This window comes from Schistocerca piceifrons, chromosome 3, assembly GCF_021461385.2.
Source record: "Schistocerca piceifrons isolate TAMUIC-IGC-003096 chromosome 3, iqSchPice1.1, whole genome shotgun sequence".
NCBI classification, from domain to species: Eukaryota; Metazoa; Arthropoda; class Insecta; order Orthoptera; family Acrididae; genus Schistocerca; species Schistocerca piceifrons.
Genome location: NC_060140.1, coordinates 291,659,061 through 291,681,391, shown reverse-complemented (window position 1 = coordinate 291,681,391; position 22,331 = coordinate 291,659,061). Strand labels below are relative to the sequence as shown.

Below are 22,331 nucleotides of genomic sequence, written 5' to 3'. Positions count from 1 at the left end.
CACCCTTTGCCAAGCGCTCAAGTCAAAACTATCAGGCGATCTCCCCCTTGGGGTCATTCTGCTCCACGACAATGCAAAGCCTCATAAGGCCAACACAGTTGCGGCACTCGTGCAGAAATTCAAATAGGTGGTTCTCGGCCACCTTCCATACAGTCCGGACCCCTCTTCCTGTGATTACAACACTTTTGGCCCCCTTGAAAAGGCTCTGAGGGGCAAACGATTCACCTCGGACGACGACGTCCAGCTGTACGTGCGGAACTGGTTAACATCGCAGCCCAGGAATTTTATGAGACAGCCATTCACCGCCTTGTCACAGTGGGACAAGTGTGTCAACAGCCAGGTTCAATACTTCTAACATACAGGTAGTGGTTTCTGTAATTATGCCTCCGGCTTGTTTCGTTTTGAACACCCCTTATAATACCACTCATTGATAGTTAGATCCTGCAGACCAGTAGTCTTTTGCCTTTTTTGCTTAAGAGCCATTTTAGGGCGACACTTCAGGACGCATAGGAAGGGGAGAGGGGTGTAAAGTGGCCGCTCAAAGAGGAATTCAATTTCCACCAAATCATGGTTACTGATACCTCACCATTTATACGTTTTGAATCTACATACTGTAAGGTATCATAACAAGTATTTTTCACTGAAAAAGAAAATGTATTGGAACTAGAAGCAATTTCTGAAGGTTTACGTACTGACCAATTTTCTGTACTTAGGCGAGCACTGTGGCCAATGCAATAGCAACAGGTACCTACGTTTATTTCTGTGATTTCCGGGCACATTTTCTAGGCATATTTAAGCCCCACTATCTGAAGGAATACAAAGCGCTTGTCGCAAGCCGTTTTCAGTCGGACTTCCGTATTAGGACAAATATAGCAGAACAGTGAAGGTTTTAAATAACGTAACTATCTACATAAATACTCAGCTAGCCACCAAGCGGTGTGTGGCGGAGGGCACTACTCGCGCCAAAGTCATTTCCCCCCCCCCCTCCCACCTCCCTCTCCTGTACCACTCGCGGATCGCGCGAGGGAAAAACGAATGTCTGAACGCCTCATTACGAGCTCTAATTTCCCGTATCTTTGAATGGTGTTCATTGCGCGATTTGAAAATTGGTGGTAATAATATGTGCTCTACATCCTCGGCGAAGATCGGATTTCGGAATTTACCGATCAGCCTCTTCCGTTTAGCGCGTTGTCTATCTGCAAGTGTGTCCCACTTCAAACTTTCTATGAGATTTGTAACGCTCTCGCGATGGCTAAATGTACTAGTTACGAATCTTGCCGCTCTTCTTTGGAACTTCTCAACCTCTTGAATCAGACCCAACTGGTAAGGGTCCCATACAGACGAACAATACTCTTAAGATTTGACGAACTAACGTATTGTAAGCAATTTCCTTTGTTGAAGGACTGCATCGCTTCAGGATTCTACCAATAAACCGCAATCTAGAGTTCGCCTTACCCGTTACTTGTGTAATCTGATCATTCTATTTGAAATCATTTCGTATAGTGACATCCAGATACTTGACGGATGTTACCGCTTCCAAAGACTGGGCATTTATTTTGTACTCCTACATTAATGGGGTTTTTCGCTTTGTTACACGCAGTAGGTTACACTTACTAATATTCAAAGGTAACTGCCAATCATTACACCACGCATTTATTTTCTCCAAATCCTCATTGATTTGTTCACAACTTTCGTGTGATACTACTTTCCTGTAGACTACAACATCATCGGCAAACAGTCTAATGCCGCTGTCAATACCATCAACCAGATCGTTCATGTAAATCGTAAAAAGCAGCGGATCTATTACGCTGCCCTGGGGCGCACTTGATGTTACGCATGTTTCTGTTGTCTCCCAATTCAGGACGACATACTGCTCCCTGTCTGTTTAAAAACTTTTTATCCAACCCTATATGTCATCGGATAGCCCGTAAGCGCGCACGTTTTGGAGCAAGCGACAGTGGGGAACTGAGTCAAGTGCCTTTCGAAAGTCGAGGAATATATCCTCATCTTGGGAGCCGGTATCTAGAGCCGGTTGTATATCATGCACAAAGAGGGCCAGCTGTGTCTCGTTTGACCGCTGTTTCCTAAAACCGTGCTGGTTTCTGCAGATGAGTTTCTCAGAGTCTAGAAAGGTCATTGTGTCGGAACACAAAATATGTTCCATGATTCTACAACAAATCGATAACAATGAAATTGGCCGGTAATTATGTGCATCCGATTTTCTACCCTTTTTATAGAGTACTGTGACCTGGGCCTTCTTCCAGTCCCGTGGAACTTTCCGCTGTTCCAAAGATCTATTATAGATGATGGATAAGAATGGTGCTATATTTGTAGTATAGTCAACATAAAATCTTAGGTGGATACCGTCTGGACCAGATGCTTTCCGGGCGTTTAAGGATATTAACTGTCTTACAATTCCATATACACTAAACATTATGTCAGCCTTCTTTGTGTTTCTTCCATAGTTGAAAGGGGGAATGGTGCTGCAGTCCTCTACCGTAAACGAGTTTTTGAAAGCTAGGTTTACAATTTCGGCCTTATGTTTATCATCCGTTACATTACCCCTACTGCCAGCAAGAGAATGTATTGATTTATTTGTAACGTTCATAGATTTTACGTACAACCAAAATTTTTTGGCTTCATTTTTAGAATCTGCAGATAAAATATTGCTTTCAAAATCCTTAAAAGAATCTCTCATTGACCTTCTGAGAGCTGCTTTCATTTCGCATAATTTCTGTTTATCACCGGGGGAGTGACTACGTTTAAAACAACTGTGCAAAATCCTCTGCTGTCTCAGCAACTTCCTAATATGTTTGTTTAACCCAAAGGGATCCTTTCCCTCCCCTATATTTTTGCTAGGCACGTATTTCTCCAGCACGTGTTGGACAATACCTTTAAATTCCGACCAAAGATGCTCAATATCTTTGTGTCCCACAGTGGATGCTTGGAGCTGACTATGAAGATATTCATTAATGACACTTTTATTTGCTTTCCCAAACAAGAAAACTCTACGCTGTTTTATTTTTCCTCTCTCCATCTTCGACTGACATAGAAACCAGGACAACATTATGGTCGCTAATACCTTCAAGTTTAATTTCCTCGAGAAGATCAGATCTGTTTGTCGCCAAGATATCTAATATGTTCCCATCTCGAGTTGGTTTTCTAACCAATTGCTCAAGGTCGTATGTTGAGAGCGCTTCTAGAATAACTTCACAAGAGTCTTTGCTTCTGCCCCCTGTCATAAACGTGTAATTTTCCCAGACAAAGTCTCCACCTATAACTAACGGATAATTTGGATATTTATTTCGTATGTACTCAAGACTTTCCCTGAAACGTTCTGTGACGTTTGTTGCGGGTGGTGGTGGTGGTCTAACTTAATTCAGAATTGCCTTTAGTGGTGGACGATAGCTTTGTATATAAAATGGTGTATAACTCTGTTTTATTCGTTGTATTATGCGTGTTTTTGTGGAAGTCGCTAACTCTTATTGGGTGCTAACATCTTCGCCCCTTTTTCCGACATGTAGTGTGTTGTCACTTCTTTCGATCGGACGCTAAGTCAGCATTAGTGAACCACAGAAAAAACCATTAAACTGAAATAAATAACAGGGAACTGTATTTATGGGCATTACTCAAAGTATATGTGAGAGTACAAGGGTAATATAAATGAGTTACCTCACATCAGACGACCCAGAAACAATGTTATCACCGATGAAATCTTCTCGGGTTATCAGCCGAGTCGTGGCGTCGTCTTGTCGCAACGTTTCAATGAGTTTCGTACCCATCATCTTCTGGCAAAGTGTCGGGATGCTTCGCCAGATGATGATGGGTAAGAAACTCATCGAAACGTTGCGACAAGACGACGCCACCACAAGGTTGATAACCCGAGAAGAATTAATCAGTGGAATACGCCGAGAAAGACTGAAATCGCTTAAATATTTTCACTAAAAAAATAACGTAACAAGCTTCCTCGGTCAGTCTTATTGACTACAAACCAGATGTGTATTACTTGTGTGACCACTTCTGGGCAAGCAGCAGCACGTTTGAGGAGAAAGACTATGCAGTGGTCACTTTTCCCGTCCTGACAACTGTACCACACCTTCCTCTATCGATCTTACTATTAAATGGTAACTTGCAAAATGAGTGTTACGTTAATTTATAACAGTACTTGCATTATAACTACTGCATATCTTTAGTAAATGTTTTGCAAGTAATTTTTTTAGAAGTTTGTGATAAGATCTTATGGGACCAAATCGTTCAGGTCATCAGTCCCTAATCTTACATAATACTTAATTTAACTTAAACTAACTTAAGCGAAGCACAATACACACCCATGCGCGACGGAGGACTCGAACCTCCGACGGGGGGAACCGCGCGGACCTGACAAGGCGCGTAGCCTCGCGCAAGTCATTTTTCTTCTTCTAATTCCGTTGTATTAAAACAGACTTGATTTGATTTCGTATTACTTACTACAAATATGGACCAAATTTAAAGGTGGCCGCTCCTATAAAGCGCATTGACGAACCCATGTTACTTCCGTTTCACATTCATACCATAGTACCTAATCGGTGCTAGTTGCGCACGCTCGTGACTTGCCAACACTGCAAGACGAACAATAAAATACTCCCCTTCTCACTTCTCTGAACCCCGCAGTGGCTTCGCTACATAGCACTCTCCCCCTGACGTAAGTGGCAAACTTTACTTAGCTCCCGGCCGAGTTCACCCACTTCAATTAAATTTAAGCGCAAATTAAAACATTACTGTTTCCGTAATTAGTTTTGTTTGTTAATGAAGCTCTTAACGTCAGTTGTAGTTTCTGGATTCAACTATTAGATGATAGAAGCATATTATTATAAAATGTAGCTGAGAAGCGCAAGCCGCACGGACACTTGTCTCGGGCAGCAGTTTGACGACCAACGCTGTAGACCTATTGTATTGCGGAGATATTGCTTGCTACGTTCCCTCCTCTGTTCTAAATAGTCACCAAAAATTATTTTGGAGCGCTTGGGCGTCTGTTAATCTAGGAACGTGTGCGTGCAGCCCTGTGAACTTACCTGAAGACAGCCTCGAAAATAGAAGCGTCTGCAGTATACTATTCGAGAAGAAGAAGAAGAAGAAGAAGAAGAAGGAGCTACTCTCGGTCAACGTTAAAGTTGAAATAAACATCCTTGTAATGTCCATCTTAATAAACCGACTCCCGAAACATCACAGAACCGCCTCTGGGCTGAACTAAAACGTGCACACACGGCGTATTAAAAGTCTCATTCGGCTGTCGGTGCACTCGAAGCTTTGCATAATCTCAAAAAGACAACTCGCGAATAGTCGGACCATAGCACACGTCTCCAGTCACATATTGTCCAGTCTCTATATTGCTTGGCTCATCGAAGATACGCATTAAGTGCCGCAGTCAACAATAGACTTTTGCGAAGTACCTGACTCCACATGCCCATGGCGTGCAGTTCCCTTCGCAATGATTGCTCGGAAACGGTTTGAAGTGGGCCTGAAATCACAGACAGCAGGAATTCCTACCAGGTATGAAATCAGCCGTCACTGAGAAGGCGTGACGCTCTTCTTCTGTCCCTGTCGGTTAGCATATTTTTGCGACCACTGTTCTTACGACGTCCTATGTGGGTGCGAGCGCACGCAGTTTCTTGTAGACATGTTGGCAGTCCGCGTTGATACACCAAATGGGATAACTTCATTCACCATGTTGTCATCGGCACATATAAGTACGATAGCTGTTTTTTGCCATTCTGTCACGTCTCCACGTGCGCTGATTCCATAAAACGGACTGACACATATACGCAACGAAAGACTAGCAGATACTGAACACCGTAACGCACTCTGCTGGTGTCAGTGTAAGACGTCACTCGTGTAGCAGGCGAAGATTATTGTTGATTATTCTTGATTATAGCTATGTTCGGTTTCCAATGACACTAGTTGGTTTTGCCGATTAGCTAATGTTCATCGCGACTGTAAAAAGATGAAAGTACTATGGACCCATTCAAACACGAAAAATCCTTGAGTTAAATGTTTAGCTCAAAACCCGTCCTCGGACACCATATTCCCTAGATGTATGAGTGGGTCTGTCTGGAAGGTGATAAAATTTTTTAGATAGGTAACATAGCGGGCAGGCTGAAAGTGTTCTCAAGCGGCTGATTGGTGGATAGGTCAAATTATGAAACTGTGAGGAGTTTGAGGTGCTTTCTCGGAGACCAAAACCATCGTATTTAACACAGTTGTCCTCGACGAGCGTTCATCGTAGACAAGGGAGGGTACCGTCCCGACTGCCCTAGGAAAGTGTGATAGGAACGCTCTATCCGGAGGATAGAGTAAGCAGTAGTCGGCGGGTGTGGTGTATGGGAAGGTATCGTCGTTCAGTGATTTTACGACGACACAGGACAGAATTTCCAACTGGTCTGATGAATGACAGCTAACTTTAAATGTAGAAAAATGTAAGTCTGTGCAGACAAGTAAGTAAAACAAACTCATAATGTACTAGAACAGCATTAGTAGTGTGGTTCCTAACAGTACTGTCGATTAAGTATCTACTCTTAACATTGCAAAGCAATACGAAATGGAATGAGCATGTAACGATTGTAGTAAGGAAGGCGAATGATAGACTTCGGTTTATTGGGAGAGTTTTAGGAATGTGTGGTTCATGTGTAACAGGGACCGCGTTAGGGCACTCGTCCGAGCCACTGTTGAGTACTGTTAAGAGCGTTTGGGATCCTCACCAGGTCTGATTAAAGAAAGACATCGAAGCAATTCAGAGGCGGGCTGCTAGGTTTGTTACCGGTAGGTCCGAAAAACATGCAAATGTTACGGAGATGGTTCGGAAAGTCAAAAGGGAATCACTGGAGTGAAGGTGACGTTCTTTTCGAAGAGCACTATTGAGTAAATTCAGAGAACCGGAATTTTAGGCTGACCGCAGAAAGATTCCACTACAGTTCGCGTAAGGAGCGTAAAGAAAAGATTAGAGAGATTGGACTCCCGCCTGTTTGCGAGTGGAACAGAAGAGGCAGTGACTAGTAGTGGTCCCGGCTACCCTCCGCCACGCACCGTATGGTGACTTGCGGAGTACGTGTGTACATGTCGAACGTTTTTGGGACAGCCTAGTTCATGATTTTTCGCTGTGGGAGAAACTGCAGGAAGTCATTCTATATGCACGTAGATTCCTTTCTGTTACTGCCCAGCCCCAAATTGTGTAGCTATGGTGTGTTCTGCTTGATAAGTTACTCTAGAGGCGAATAAGTGCTCATCAAATTGCGAGTCAGCAGTGTATTACGCGGTCAATATCCCAAGCAGCGGATAAAGCTACGAATGCCGCGATGTGTACGTGTAGCGTTGTGGTTTTTTGTGGGCAACAGTAGAGTCGTAGGTTGTGAGCCGAGTTCCACTCAGACCCGGAAAAAACACAGCGCAGTCGCCCCTTCCCCTGACGCGCGCCCCCGTTAAGATGGAGCGGCGCAGCACATCGAAAATTTCCACGGCCCGTGAGCCGGCCGGCGGCGGTTCGGTGCGGAGTACTTATGATAAGCGTCCGTCCGCAGATAGCTTGGCGACGTATGCAGCTGGCGGCCGGATGGGGGGCCGGCCGCCTGTCTGCCCTTCGAGACACACACACTTGCCAATGGTGCCCGCGGGTCGCGTCCAGCCGCGCCACGCCGCCGGTTCGAATTCGGTCAGTCGCCCGGCCGTCTGGACGCTTTATCTGTGGCGGCGAGTCGTGGCGCGAGGTCACGGCGGCGTGGGGATTTTGTCTGTGTCAGCGCCGACGGTGTTTATATCGAGGCAACTCCATCTTCCGGACGCTATTAAATCATTCGGCCGTCTCCGTCGGATGCCACGTTCCTCTCAAGTTGATCGGCCGCCGTCGAATACTGTACAAAACAGCTGACGCAGCAGTAGAACCGCGTTTGGGAGAAGTCTGTAAGTTCAACGTTGTCTCAATATGAAAGTCATTAGGGACGGAACACTTGTTTGGATTGGACACTCACGGGAAAAACAATCCTTTTAAAATAACTATTAGTTGTCAACTTCAATGAAACCACGGATGCGTATCAGGGAATTGGAGGAGTCGTCGGAAGAGTGCTGAACCACAAGAGCGTATGTTTACGTAGTGCATGTTCGATTAAATTAAAAACACATAACTTAAATTCTAGCGGAACATAAGGAGCTACCTGTTACCAGCGTGGTGTGCATTTGAAAACTCAACAGATAAGGTGATGACGGTAATCCTTTCTGAATTTAGGATTTCCACTACTCTTACGACTTGCTATGTGGATGCGAATGGACGCAGTTTCTTGTAGACATGTTGGCAGTCCGCGTTGATGCACCAACAAATCGGATAACTTCATTCACCATGTTGTCATCGGCGCGTCTAAGTAAGATAGCTGTTTTTTGCCATTCTTCACGTCTCCACGTGCGCGTGCGCTGATTCCATACAACGGACTGGCACATATACGCAACAAAAGACGAGCAGATACTGATGTCGCAAATAACAGCGTTACGCACTATCTTCCGGCGACCCCTTCAATTTGTATTCCGATTGAGGCGTGGCTTGGAGGGTAATTGCCAGATTACGGGCTGGAAGGTGTGAGGTTGGATTCCTGACGAGTTCTTGTCACTAGTCACTTCTGGTTTATTAATGTGAAAAATGTCAAGCTGCATCGTATTTCGGTGTCCACGCCGAACTGTAACTTCCCTTATAACTTACTGATCGAAGGCTTCTTACGTAACAGAACCCAGTATGTTGTCCTGGACGGCGATTGCCCATCAGAGACAAGCGTACACTGGGAATTTCTCTCCTCTACTTAACCCCTCGGTGTCGATGCGCTGCTATATTCTAAAGTCCATCTTCGCCTTTAGAATCCCACAGATAAATACATATCCAAGCATCGTAATTGCCTAGAAAACTAATAAGAACCATCCATCCGTCAGTATGTACATCCACTGTTCGATAAAAGCCTCACATAGGCTTTCGCATGCTTAACGGTTTTTAGGGCCATGCTCCTGTATGTTCTCTAATTGTACTTGTTCAATTCTGATTAAGGCTTTGCCTCGGTATTTCCTTAGCGCGCTCTCTCTCTCTCTCTCTCGCCCCCTCCCTCCCTCCCTCCCTCCCTCCCTCCCCCTCCTCCCTCTCCCTTTCTTCTTCGCCTCTGCCACGATTTCCCAACATACATACCTCCATTGCTCCTATGAACAACACTCACATTTAATGAAAAAGCAAACCGAAAAAGTGTCACATTCATACTATTACTAAGTCAAAAATAGTGCTACATATTGTTGTGTAAACTTTCCTCCTCACATACTTCAGAAGTTTAGTTTTGGAAACTCTGCTATTTACCAGAAGGACTCTAGTCATTTTTACTTTTTCTTTTCGTGCCCATGTAGCTGTTGTTCTGTTATCCTTAATAAAAACCTCGCCCACTGTTCCATGACTTCATTGTTAATTTTCTTTCCAGTATCTTGATTATACATTATTTAGCCTTGCTGTGATTAGTTTCCGCGGCTACTCTCGAATAGCTTCTAATGAATTCCATTAAGAGGCTTCCCTTCTTTTTCCAGATGAGAAATAGGGAAACTTCTTGAAGGCCTGCGAATGGTTTTGGTGGCTGTACTACTATATGCAGTTTAGTGATTGAGGTAGTATTAATCTATATGTTCTTCAGTATGCTAAAATAGGTTAAAAGAGTGCCATTTTTCTTCAAGGCTAGTCAGTATAAATTAGTTGAAGCGTAGTTAAAAGATTTCTAGAAATATGTGAATCCCAGTCAATGTGTTAATTCATATTTGTCGTTCAGTTTCGAAGATGCTCTATGGGATCGGTATTCTCTTCTAAGGTCAGCTTTGTTCCTTTGCCTGATTAAAATACAATGTGTTTTCTATGTGGTTGCTGATGACGTTAGTAAATAGCTTGTTCATTACGGAGAAAATTCTGATAGGTCTATAAATTTGTGTTGTCTTGGCTGTCAAGGAGAATATTATTATTCTCGGAAAATTCTACAAAGATTCCAGGTTATCTGAAGTTTCCCGCTGCAGATTTGATTTTTAGTTTTTATTCTGCCTTCGAGTTACCTTCGAAAAAATTCCTCATTATCACCTTGTTGTAAGATTAGATCTCATTTGTTTCCGTGAATCTTGGTAGACGCCATCAGCCTACCCGTAAGATTTTGAGCAAGTTAGTCTGTGCACTGTTGCTTAGTACACTGTATAAATGGCATTTGACATGACTGTTGTATATGAGAACAGCTGTTAAGGATTATGGAACCGACCCTCCCTCCCTCCCACCCTATGGCAGCAAGCACATTATTTCCAGAAAATTTTGCATTGGATTCTCTGTGAACGGCAGGTCCGTTGAACTGGAGGACGCCACAACGCAATATTTACGAAATGTTATGATAAATCGAACACGCCCTTAGGTGATTTATTGGCATTAGTGAAAAATTAAGACACTATTTTATTGCGTGGAAATTCAGCCGTAGGGGAACGCACCGGCTTTAACAGAAACCAAGTGAACATTTGAGTAAATATAAATTATTTTTGGTGTTTGCAGATATCATGTAACTGCAAGAACAAACAGCTGTGATCCATAAGCAGCAGAATCAAATAAGTGCCATCTTTTAATGCATATTGCTCTTAGTTATTCTGTGGCCACTTCTCATACAAAGGCTGCATTTAAAGCTTTCTGCAAAGCACTGTTGTATCTATGACTGACAATGGGTTAACCATGCCAGTAACTGATAAGTGTGGTTAGTTTGTTCGTGACGCTGGCTGGATGAAAATGGATTATTCTGGAGCGTTGGGCGCTGCTGTAGTCTCTCTCCAGAATAACCACCCTGCTCTTTGTGTGGCGAACATTGTTTTTATGTGGGTCATTGAAAAAACTACAGGGATATTTCTGACCTTCATCCCTGCTGGAACTGTTGTCGCTTTCTTTACTGTGCGTGCTGTGGGTTACTGTGCAAGTGTCTGGGCCCGTAAGTTGCTATGCTAACACCAGAATAAACTGAATGGGAGTATTGAGAAACCTCACATGTCCGTTTTTGATCAAATCGAGTTACTTATGATTTTGTACTTTAAACATATAGCCCGATCATGATGTACAGAAATCCCGTATGTTCTGGAATTTTTTGTATTATGCAGCCATTGTATCACCTAAACCGAAGAGGAACCACCATATGTACAAAGATAAGGACTTCCTCAATATTTCATGTCAACACCGTTTTTAGCAGAGAATAATTGATATGTGCATATAGAAGACAAGAAAATGGATGACCTAAGACGATTTGTATTAGTCCTACGAAAAGAAGAAATCATCCAGAACCTCTACACGGACACATACAGTTGGCAAACATGTGTCAAACAATTAACCATCTGTGGAATAAACTGCAAAGAGAATGGGAAATAGGCATAAGTTGTTTGATCGTTGTCCATATTAGCAATAAAATGAGTTAAGTAATGATTTATGCCTATTTTTTACGAAATATTGAGAAAGCTCACGTGTTCACGCAATAAATTTTAACCCAATGTCAAAAAAGTCTCAATTTTTACAGCATTTTGGCGTTCTTCTCTCTGCATTCCTTTTAACGTAAAATAAGAAAACCAAGATTTCAGCATAATTTTGGATCTTAATTTTATCTATTTCTGTCGGTGTTTCTTCCGTGACGGTATTACTTTCGTAAAACAAAGAACCGCCTTCAGTCATAGTCGTGATTTTATTTCAACACATGATGCATTTCGAGCCCTAGGGGCTCATCGTCAGGTGCTTTGACAGTCTACATAGGTTATTTTTCCAGATATAGGTTCATTCTGGTCCTGTTGAGATGACAATGATACATTAAAAAAACGGGAACATTGTGACATTTCTTTTTCTGACTCTCCCTAGTTAAATTTGTATACTTGGAAAACTGTACCTGTCGCTTCTTACCCTAATACTTGCATGCCGTGTTTGCGTTATTATATCATCCATAATAATCCCTAGAGTGATTAAGAGCGTTTACCATGTAAAAATCAACCCAAAATGTTCCAAGCACATCCCGAAGCGTATGCTGCATTCAGAATAAATCAAGCATTAGCAGGTGCGTCACGGGTACGCTGCCCCTTACCTTCCCTGGCTTTGATAAGCAATTGTAAAAATTAGAAAACAAGTCGCCAGGTTCAGATGGAATCCCAATTAGGTTTTACGGAGATACTATTCGGCATTAGCTCCTTACTTCAGCTTGTATTCATTGTAAATATCTCGCTGAACACAAATTTCCAAGCAACTGGGTAGAAGCTCAGGTGTCTCCTATATACAAGAAGGGTAAAAGAACGGGCCCGAAAAATTATAGGAAAATTTACTTAACATCGGTTTATTGTAGAATTCTTGAGCATATTCTGAGTTCGAATGTAATAAATTTCGTTGAAACAGAAAAGCTTCTGTCCACAAATCAGCACGAATTTAGAAATCATCAGTTCTACGAAACTCAGCTTGCCCTTTCCTCGCATGATGTCCCGTGATCCGTGGATAAAGGTCTATAGGAAAATTCCATATTCATAGATTTCTGGGAATCGTTTGCACAGTGCCCATCTGCAGACAGTTAACAGAGGTCCTAGTATACGGAATTGATCGAAGGCTTCTTACGTAACAGAACCCAGTATGTTGCCCTGGACGGCGATTGCCCATCAGAGACAAGCGTACATTGGGAATTTCTCCAGGGACGTGTGGTAGGATCGCTCTTGTTATTTAGATACATAAAACGATCGAAAGGCCCGGTTGAGCAGCAATCTACAACTTTTAGCCTTTGACGCTGTAGAATATCGAAAAGTGTCTCTTTCGGTAATTTTAGGAGGATGTAGGAGGACTTAAAAAGAATTTATAACTGGTGTAATGAAAGGCTCTAAATGTAGAAAAAGTCAAGTTAACGCAGATGAGTGCGAAAACAGTCCCGTAATGTTCGAATACAGTATTAGCGGTGTACTCGCGCGACAGTCATGTCAATTAAATGTCTAGACGTAACGTTGCAAAGCGATATGAGATGGATCGAACACTTAAGTCGATAGTAGGATAAGTGACTGGGCGACTTCAGTTTATGGAAGAGTTACAGGAAAGTGAAGCCTATCTATAAAGGAGATGGCGTATAGAACACCGGTTCGACTCACTGTTGAGTACTGTTCCAGTGTATGGGATATGCACCAAGTCGGATTAAACGAAAACATCGAAAAAAGAAAAAAAACAATCAGAAACATGCTGCTAGGTCGGGTACCAATAAGTTCGATCAACACGCGAGTATTAGAGATACTTCGTGAACTCAAGTGGGAATCCCTGGAGGGAGGACTTCATTTTCTCCACGAAACACCATTGAGAAAATTTAGAGAATCTGCATTTGACGTTGACTGTTGAACGATTGTACTGCCATCAACGTACATTTCACGCAAAGACCGTGAAGGCAAGATAAGAAAAATTAGGGCTCCTAGGGAGTCGTTTAGGTAGTTTATTTTTCCTGGTTGCATTTGCGAGTGGAGGAGGAAAGCCAACCTATAGCCCACCATGGACAATAGGTTGGCACGCGGAGTATATACGTAGATGTACACTGAGGATAGCCAAATGCGCATAAATCGGTGCGGTAGTGTAGCGTACATGCGGTATAAATGGACGATGCACTGGCTGAGTTGTCATTTGTACTCAGGTGATTCATGCGAAAAGGTTTCCGACGTGATGGGAATTAACAGTCTAAGCTAAACGCATGGGACATTCCATTTGGGAAATAGTTAGGAAATTCAGTATACCGAGATTTACAGTGTCAAGAATGTGCCGAGATGACCAAATTTGTCATTACCTCTCACTACGGACAATACAGTGGTCGACTGTCTTCACTTAGCGAACGAGAGCAGCGGCATTTGTGTAGTTTGCCAGTGCTAACAGACAACAGTGCGTTGAAAAAACTGCTGAAAGCAATGTGGGACATACGATGAACGTATCCGTTTGGACAGTGCGGCGAAATGTGGCGTTAATTGACTATGCCGGCAGACGACTGACGCGAGTGCTTTTGCTCAAAATACATCGTCTGCAGCGCCTCTCCTGGACGCGTGAGCAAGTCGGTTGGACCGCAGACGACTGGAAAACCGTGGCCTGGTCAGACGAGTGCCGATTTCAGTTGGTAAGAGCAGATGGTACGGTTAGTGTGTGGCGCAGACCTCACTAAGACATGTACCCAAGTTGTCAACAGGAAACTGTGCAAGCTGTTGGTGGCTCCATAATGATGTGGGTTGTGCATACGTGGATAGACTGGGTCCTCTGGTCCAACTGAACTGATCATTGAATGGAAATGCTTATTCATGGACCTCACTTTCCAAACAACGATGAAATTTTTGTGGATGACAATGTAACATGTCACTGGGCCACGGTTGTTCGCAATTTGTTTGAAGAACATTCTGGACAGTTAGTGCGGCTGGTTTAGCCATCCAGAGTGCCCGACATGAATCCCATCGAACATTTGAGTATAATCAAGAGGTCAGTTTACCCATCAGGGTAACCGAGAGCGCTAATGCGTTGCTTCCTGGACTCGGGTAGACGCGCCGGCCCCGGATCGAATCCGCCCGGCGGACTGACGACGAGAGCCGGTGTACCGGCCAGCCTGGATGTGGTTTTTAGGCGGTTTTCCACATCCCGCTAGGTGAATACCGGGCTGGTTCCCACGTTCCGCCTCAGTTACACAGCTCGCAGACATCTGCACCCATTCACACTATTTCATGGATTCCACTAGACACAGACAGTTGGGGTACACTAATTCCGTCCTTGGGGGTACAGGGTAGTGGCAGAAAGGGCATCCAGCAACCCCTTAACATTAACATGCCAAATCCGATCAACCATGGCCGACACTGCGTAACCGCGGGACAAGGCGCAAGCGATAGAATCAAGAGGTCAGTTTTGCACAAAAACCTGCGTTGGTAACACTCCGCAATTATGGACTGCCATAGAGGCAGCATGGCTTAGTATTTCTGCAGGGGACTTTCAACGGCGTGTATCCTTGCCACGTCGAGTTTCTGCTGCACTACGCCGGGTAAAAGGTGGTCCTACGGATTATTTGGAGGTATCCCACGACTTTTGTAACTTCAGTGTAGATACGTATAACATTGCGGATCGCCCAGCCAGCGCCGTTTGTACCTTCACACCACTGCATTTGACGAAGAGTGACTGCTACAGATTTCAGAGTTTCATATTAGTGGAGGTCCCAGACCAAAAATAAATAAGAAGTGATAACTCTTTCTCCGGCAACGAAAATTAGAAGACAACGAGAAAGGAAATCTAACTGAAAACTTCTTTCCAAACATCAAAAGAAGACTCGGTTTCCATTATTTGAATACCCTCCAATTGGTTGCCCCTCTTTCTAACGGGTGTGACAGTTTCACCAAATCCGAAGAAAGGAAACAGAATAATGTCCGTATGGATCGGGCACTCGAGGAATGCCCACTTCATGCAAACACAAAGTGCAGAGCGGGAGCTAGTGACTCAGTTTGAATCAACCTGGCTCATCATAGACGACATTACTGAATCAGTGTCAGGAAGGTTTCGTTGGCTCATCGCAGTTCTTGTTAACCTATGCCACTTGTACTGGAACAGTAGCACCGCTGAGTTACTTTTCTATATGTCCGACGAATCGAGAGAGATCAGGATGACGAGATTCGTCATACAGCGACGGTTGATATCGGACCTAGCATAGTGCCTTAGGAGTAGTGGTATGTCACGTGCAACCAGGGAACCCGGGATAAGGAGCAGACTGCTACCCGAACAAACCGACGAATTCAACAAAATATTTCAAGGAAAAAAATCTTAAATAATGAGTCGTAATCTGTGCTTTACACACCAGTGGTCATTTCGCGAGACGTATCGTGGGAGGAAGTAATATGTTGCCCGAACCTTCCTTGACTCTCTTCGCACCCTCTTCCCCCCCCCCCCCCCCCCTATTTTCTTGTAGCATCTGCAACTGGAGTTCGTTGAGCATCTCTATAATGTTCTTGCGCAGACGAGACAGTCCTGTGACGAAAGGCGCCGACCTTTGCTGAATATTCTGTCTACTATGAATCAAAGCTGGTTAAGGTCCCAGACTGCTAAGTATTATTTAATAATCCACAGTAGAAATGTTTTGTAAATCACTTCTTTCGTGGATGAATTACATTTAGTCAAGATTTTCCCATTGACTCTCAGCTTGGCATCTGCTTCGTACAATCAGATTTATGTGATCATTCCATTTGAGGTCTTTCCAGACGGTTACTACTAGGTATTTTACGATAGTTCTGTTTTCAGTGATTAGTCGCCAATGGATTAATCGACCTCTAGTGGATCACCTCAATTATTTATGCGGAATATATATTTACGTTCAGAGGCACTTGCCAGACAAGGCACAAGTTATCGGTCCTCAGCACGTCTTTCTGTATTTCGCTCCGTTCTTCTGCGGTTGCTACATGTCAATAGACGACCGAATTCTCTCTAAAAATATCCTCATTAATCAACTTGATTCACTAATCATATATATATATATATATATATATATATATATATATATATATATAGTAAACCGTAACGCCCTTATAACAATGGCTTGAGGTCCTCCCAAAAATACCTTTACGTCTGACGGTTTCGTGCCTAAGCACAGAATGTTGAGTTCTGTTTGCTGCGACGTCCTGTATGTTGTCACAAATCTGGTCCGATACACAGAACCTCGTATTATTTTCACGAAACTGTAGTGCGATTCGTGTCAAATGTCTTTCTGAACAAGCAAAAACAAAAAGGTCGTGTTTGGCTACGGCGCTTTGGATCTCGTGGACGAACAGAGCGAAGTGAGTTTCATAAGATCTCCGTTTGCTGAATTCATGTTGGTGTTCTTAGAGGTTTGACAAAAGAAATTTCGCAATAGATGTCACCGACCTGTTGACCTATCATTATGTGCGTTGTAGAAATACTAATATCAAAGACTGCTTAGTAAAATAAAGAAAGCACGACAGAATATAACTGAGTTTTTTGTTTGTTAAAGAAACGGTGTTACTTTTAAGACTCTGATTTTTGAGAGAGAAAGAGAGAGAGAGAGAGAGAGAGAGAGAGAGAGAAAGCAAGCAAGCAAGCAAGCAAGCAAGCATTGGCACAACTTCGAACGCGCATGGCACTTTCTTTCGCAATGAACGGTTTTAGCGCTGATGAGGCTTTGCTGTATTATACCGGTCTTAAAGGCGCACGAGATCAGTATAATACGGCAGTCGGCGCCTTTCGCAGAGTGGAAACGGCATAGCTCTCGAGGGGCTTTACGTAACGACCGCCCCCAATTGTTTCTTAAACCTGGAGTTCGCCGTGGTCGACAGGGGCTAGGTGGTTACAAGGGTCTATATTTAATTGAATTTTTTCTTCTAAGGAGAAGCCCTGCAGCTTACAGGGCCATAACGAAGCTGTGGAAGTAAAACGGACTTTGCTGCTCGAAGTTACGGAGTTGTCGCTACCCGTTGATTGCGAAGGAGTAGAGGTATGTTCTAGAAGGCCAGAAGATTCCGTTGTTCAGAGCGCCGTCGCAATGCTGCATAGTACATTTGTTTAATGATGCAAAAGTAGCCTCATTGTGTGCTAGAAATAACACCGTGCCCTAAGGGTCTTGTTAAATGCCTTGTAGAGATCATTTCCCACAGTAGAGTTGTATGGTTGTGTAACTTCTTAAAACATATAATTTCGAAGGCAAGGGGGAGATTCGCGGGTTTTCAGAGATGGCCTTGATATTGATATTTTTTATCGGCACATAAATGCACACTCACAAAAGCGTCTGTTCCAACGGTGCAATCCTTCAGTTTATACAACGTTTTGAAACGGTCGGTGCATCCAACCTAGTCATTCTACTTAGAGTGAGCATAAAATGTGTGTATTGAAAGATGGAAAGAAAGTATTTCAGATGGGGCGGCAATACTATAACGAGCAGTCTGTCACCCTTAAATTTGTTGTAACCGATAGATGTTTTACTAACGTAAAACGAGAGGTCTTTAAAAAGTAAGTTACACGTTATTTTGACAGGTCCAGTAACTTCTATAGAATGATGTGCTACACTTTAAAGTGACTTAGACACATGGACACTACGTTTTAGTATAGTCGCAATGTCTCTGTACCAATCGTTCGATTCCTCGACTGTAGACATTCGCTCCTTGCTCACGGAGTCATTCGACAACCGCTACGTGAATACGGGGGGCATTGGTTAAATTGTTGCTACCATTTCCTTTGGTCCATATACCGGAAGACTTTCTCAGTGAAGCTGTGTGCAATTTAAACGTTTTTCCCACAAGATTCGTACTGCCCCGCGTATTTCAACTTTAGAGGAAGTTTCCAGTTCTCGCGGCATTTCATTCGCAGACTGATGCACCTTTTAACCGTACCACAGGAGAACTCTGTGCGCAGAGAACACATACTCTCTTCTGACAATGCGCTACTTTTGTTATGGAATGGTATAAGGCTGACATTGGCAACTCACTTTTTGAAGCCCACTCATATAGAAGCGATACCGATAAAATTAAAAAAAGAAGTGGTCTTTTGTGTCTTTTCTTCAAATGAGTAAGCTCGACTTCTCTGTCGTCATGAAATTCCTTGTTGTGGACTGTTTTTTGCCAAAAAAATCATCGAATATCGTTGAAGCTGTCTGCTCTTTCTTTTGTATAGTTGAGAAATAGCCCATAGAATTCATCCGTGGATGTACTTCTTTGAAGAATGTCCTGGAGGATGTCGCAGAACTGCAACCACAGTATAGCACAGTATAGCATTGACCGATCGGGTACATTAAGGTGTGTGGAATATATTTAATAAAAATCCTTTCCAATTGCCAGTAATATACTCAATTTGTTTCACGACCGGTTTCGAAATTTAAAAGCTTCATCTTCAGGTTCCACCAAGTAATTACGGGAACATAAATGTGTGGCGATCGGGCCAGTCAGGGAGGACCACATCCACATCAAACAAACGCATGGGTCCGTAGGACCGGCAACCGCCTGGACGGCTCGACACGGAAGTGACTAATCCTAATTATGTTCCCATAATTATTTGGGGGCACCTGAAGATGAAGCTTTAAGTCTCGTAACCGGTCGTGGAATAAATTAAGAAATTTACTGGCAACTGAAGCGGATTTTTATCCTGTAAATATGTTCTTCGGTTGCAGATGTTCACCTGATCAAATATTTTGTCTGCGAAATAGCTGGCTCCCATATTACGTGAAAGAGTACAGTAGTCCAGGATGAATCTTACATTCTGCATGGGTCTGGGTGCTGTTTCGAAGCTTGCTACTAGATTAAAACTGTGTTTCGGGCCGTCACTCGAAACAGGAACCTTGCCTTCGGTGGCACTCCTCGTATCTACTGAGCGTGCAGACACGACTCAGAATTCTTCCTCAGGCTGTAAATTCTGCCAGAGCAACTCTCCTTATGGCAGAGTCGAAACTGTGAGTCGTGGCTGGATAGCTCAGTCGATAAGAGTATTTTTGTGGAAGGTAATGTCGCGGGCTCGAGTCCCGGTCCCACTGATAGTTTTAATCTGCCATGATGATTGAGTGCAGGATATTTTACACTAGGACTTCACAATGAGGCTTTTTTCAACATGTCTGTCATACTTGTTGAAGGTAAAAACGAATTTCTGTGCAACTGATTCTGTGCGCAGATTTGTTAGTGTGGATAAATACAGTAGCTTGGGGCCAGAAGCGAAACGGCAATCAAACCAGAGGACTGAGGCTGTTTCGGATTCTAAAGACGGTCCAATGTCAAAATAGGCGGTGTTGACATGATGCGTGTAACATCTGGATCCCCGATGTTATTCAATCTGTAGATTGAGCAAGCAGTACAGGAAACAAAAGAAAAAGTTGGAGTAGGAATTAAAATCCATGGAGAAGAAATAAAAACTTTGAGGCTTGCCGATGACATTGTAATTCTGTCAGAGACAGCAAAGGACCTGGAAGAGCAGTTGAACGGAATGGACAGTGTCTTGAAAGGAGGGTATAAGATGAACATCAACAGAAGCAAAACGAGGATAATGGAATGTAGTCAAATTAAATCGGGTGATGCTGAGGGAATTAGATTAGGAAATGAGACACTTAAGGTAGTAAAGGAGTTTTGCTGTTTAGGGAGTAACTGATGATGGTAGTAGTAGAGAGGATATAAAATGTATACTGGCAATGGCAAGGAAAGCGTTTCTGAAGAAGAGAAATTTGTTAACATCGAGTATAGATTTGTCAGGAAGTAGTTTCTGAAAGTATTTGTATGGAGCGTAACCATATGTGGAAGTGAAACATTGACGATAAATAGTTTAGACAAGAAGAGAATACAAGCTTTCGAAATGTGGTGCTACAGAAGAGAGCTGAAGAAGCTACAGAAGAGAGCTGAAGATCAGATGGGTAGATCACGTAACTAATGCGGAGGTACAGAATAGAATTGTGGAGATGAACTTGTGGGACAACTTGACTAGAAGGGATCGGTTGGTAGGACATGTTCTGAGACAGCAAGGGATCACCAATTTTGTATTGGAGGGAATCGTGGAGAGTACAAATCGTAGAGGTAGACAAAGAAATGAATACACTAAGCAGGTTCAGAAGGATGTAAGTTGCAGTAGGTACTTGGAGATGAAGCAGCTTGCACAGTATAAAGTAGCATGGAGAGCTGCATCAAACCAGTCTCTGGACTGAAGACAACAACAACACCTGGATGCTCATCAGTAGATATACCAATTTGTAACAACTGTTTTCTTTTACTGTAGATTGTAATCTTCTCATTACTGTGAGCTGAAGAAACTGACTCTGAATCTACCACAGTATATGATGCTAAATAATTGAGTCTATTGAGACAGCTGCTTTCGTAAATAACAATTAAACGTCTTGACTATTGACCTACATAGAAGTTTGTTTTTTTCTCCTAAAATTGCATAAATTTATGCAACAGAAGCAAATTAATTACGATATTTCTCTCTATGTACTTCTTGCATCAAAACATTTGTATTCGTGAGACATTTAAATAAAATTTTTAAATTTTTTATTTATTTAGATAGGACAAGTACATGGGTAAATCTTCGTCCATTGAAAGCAGTATTTCTATTATACAAGAGTTGTTCACGCTTATTGGCAGCGTAATGAGTGACGTGATGAGGATAGAAACGTTGCTTTGTTTCGCAAATGTTATGAAATCAATGGTTTTATCTTTCTGTTTGCTGAATCAGCAGAGGATTTTCTGGCTTAGGGTAGCTTGATGTCCGTTGCATCATCTTCTATCTGTGTTTAAGGCAAATCCTTCATTCCCCCCCCCCCCCCCCACCCCCCACCCCACCCTTCCCCCTATCAGAGGTCGCAATGGAAACACTAGGCCTTAAATGGATTTCGGCGCAGAACAGAAAGACTGTCTCTCTTATCACATCGTGAAGGTCTTATAGAAACATTGTTGGTAGAATTTTCAGGAAAACAGTTACCTTTGTAACGATTTTCTGAACTACTGACTGCTACTTTGGAAGGCATTTCCGTCTAGATCTCGGCGTTGCTTGAGTGAATTGTAAGCAAGACACACTGAGCGAGCGCATCACCCCTCCGGTTTCTGTCGCCACCTGTTGCATCGTTCACTTGTTGCCTGTAAGCGAGACAGAGGCACTCTTCGATATCGAAGTATTCACAAACGGTTAACTCTTCACGTGTATCCAAAGGTGTTTTCTCGAATGCACATGAAAAGCCCCTCTCAATGACATGCACCAGTCTTATTGACGTGATAAGTCACTGGCTATCTTACGCCACTTACATAGCATTGGTCTATAGTGTAAGAAGTCTAAAACTAAATAGCCAGACTGGTTTCCGACTGTGGTTCTACCTATCCCATGTTGTAATAGGCCATAACTTTATTCTGATTTCCATGCTTACTTTTGTCTTACAGAGGGAATGGTAAGTATACAAGTTTTAAAATAAAATGTTTGGAAGTAAGTATAAATGAAGGAAAATATTTCAAGATGTGGGTCTAAGGGTTATGTTGTTGCGGTATTCCTAAATAATAAAAACACATCTATGATTAGTAGTTAGCTCAAAACTCGGGTATTATATTATGCGGCTTATTATGTCATCTACAGAAGGGTCACGATAACAGCGCTATAAGTTACTCTGCGATAGCGCGCCCGGTTAGCCGTGCGATTTAAAGCACAGCTTTCCCGGTGGGAAGGGGTGCCGGTCCCCGGCACGAATCCGCCCGGCGGACTTGTGTCGAGGTCCGGTGTGCCGGTCAGCCTGTGGATGGTTTTTAAGGCGGTTTTCCATCTGCCTCTGCGAATGCGGGCTGGTTCTCCTTATTCCGCCTCAGTTACACTATGTCGG

At 43.1% G+C, this 22,331-nt stretch overlaps 1 protein-coding gene across 6 annotated transcripts in view; it reads left to right on the top strand.

Moving 5' to 3' along the window:
* The window catches only part of LOC124788188 (DNA ligase 3), a 637,556-nt gene that overhangs the window by 132,839 nt on the left and 482,386 nt on the right, over positions 1 to 22,331 (top strand). The window contains exon 1 of one of the 6 annotated variants that reach the window (XM_047255351.1): positions 7,797 to 7,929. The exons of the other annotated variants lie outside the window; for them this stretch is intronic. The gene's annotated coding sequence lies outside the window, so the exon portion shown is untranslated. Of the gene's footprint in view, positions 1 to 7,796; positions 7,930 to 22,331 lie in introns of those variants that run through there. 6 annotated transcript variants of the gene reach the window in all.